Source organism: Dama dama, chromosome 27, assembly GCF_033118175.1.
Source record: "Dama dama isolate Ldn47 chromosome 27, ASM3311817v1, whole genome shotgun sequence".
Lineage (NCBI taxonomy): Eukaryota > Metazoa > Chordata > Mammalia > Artiodactyla > Cervidae > Dama > Dama dama.
The window spans coordinates 53,345,076-53,346,872 of NC_083707.1; the positions used below are offsets into that span (position 1 = coordinate 53,345,076).

At 41.6% G+C, this 1,797-nt stretch overlaps 1 non-coding gene across 1 annotated transcript; it reads left to right on the top strand.

The window, feature by feature from the left end:
- Positions 1–1,269: 1,269 nt before the first annotated feature.
- On the top strand, positions 1,270–1,376 carry LOC133047899 (U6 spliceosomal RNA). Its single transcript, XR_009690901.1, has one exon. It is a non-coding gene; the product is annotated as a U6 spliceosomal RNA (small nuclear RNA).
- The last annotated feature ends 421 nt before the right edge of the window (positions 1,377–1,797 follow it).

The following is a 1,797-nucleotide window of genomic DNA, read 5'->3' on the forward strand; positions in this document are numbered from 1 at the left end:
ACAGGTTTATATAGAAATTCTATACACAAGTATAAATTTGATAGTTGGGATTCTAGAAAGAAGACAGAGCTTGAGGCATAATTTTGATAATATTTGAAATCTTAAGTCTGGGTGAATTCATCTAGGAAGCAAATTTATTTAAGAGAAGTGGTCCAAGGACTAAGCCCTTGGCTATCCTAACATTTATATATCTGAAAGATAAGGATCAAGAAAAAGAGACATTAGTGTCTTAGTTTGAGTTTCCCTAGAAGTAGACTCTGAATCAGTTATTTGGGTACAGGTAATTTATTGGGTTAGCCAAAAAGTTCATTTGGGTTTTCTGTAAGATATTATGGAGAAATCTGAATGAACCTTTTGGTCAACCCAATATTTGAGATGTGACCCCCAAGAAACACTAGTAGTGGAATGAGACCAAGGGATAAGGAAGAAAAAGCAGCCAGTAAAGGGAACGTTATCAAGCAAGTTTATCGTTGGGCACCAGTGGAGCTTAATTCCCCTGAAGAACGCTGTAAACCAATATAGAACGCAAGCCTCAAGGTTATCCTTCCAGCAAGAAAAGAAACTGGAGAGTATTTAGATACCGACTGCATCAGTCTTGAGTTGGGATCTGCTCCCAGGAGGCATTCATTCTTTGATATTTTGAGCCTCCCAGGCTTGTGGGCTGCCAACATCCAATACAAGCTCAAATGTAGACAGCGGCAAGTTGGCCGGAGCACAGTGAACTGATGAAGGACCAGTCAGATGACAGCCTCCATCACAGGATGGCACAGTCAGAAAGATGGGGAGAAACAAATGTATCCTGCAAGCCAAGTGAATCATGAGCTAACAACGCAAAACGGGTCCCTGCATTATGTTTGATATGGGGGACATGCCCTCTGATTGTCCCTTCAGCAACAATTTTCTACGGTATTAAGCAGTAGAAAAAAAGAAAAAAAAAAATCAGCAGCACAGAGTCCCCAAAGTGAAATTCTCCTTCTTCTACCTTTAGAATGAGTTCTGTACAATAGGAGATAAGTGGCTTATAAAGACGCATTGAACAATATGTTAATTAAAGGAGTAGTGCCAACTGCAGGAACATTTATAACCTTCGGGGAAAAAAGGAAACTTTCTTTTTAGAGGACACTATGGAGGGCTATTGCTTGTGCAGCAGCAATTAGCTGAGCAATCGTCAATAATGTCTACCACTGGGTGTACTATGTACGTGCAGGCTCAGTCGTGTCCAACTCTCTGTGACCCCAAGGGATTTTTCAGGCAACAATACTGGAGTGAGTGCTCGCTTCGGCAGCACATATACTAAAATTGGAACGATACAGAGAAGATTAGCATGGCCCCTGCGCAAGGATGACACGCAAATTCGTGAAGTGCTCCATATTTTTAGAACAGAATTTTGGACTCTGTGGGAGAAGGCAAGGGTGGGATGTTGCAAGAGAAAAGCATCAAAACATGTATATTATCTAGGGTGAAACAGATCACCAGCCCAGGCTGGATGCATGAGACAAGTGCTTGGGCCTGGTGCACTGGGAAGACCCAGAGGAATCAGGTGGAGAGGGAGGTGGGAGGGGGGATCGGGATGGGGAATACATGTAAATCCATGGCTGATTCATGTCAATGTATGACAAAAACCACTACAATATTGTAAAGTAATTAGCCTCCAACTAACAAAAATAAATGGAAAAAAATAGATAAATAAACTTAAAAAAAGAAAAAAAAAAAAAAAAGAATACTGGAGTGGGTTGCTATTTCCTGCTCCAGGGAACCTGCCCAACCCAGGTATCGAACCCACACCTCCTGTGTCTC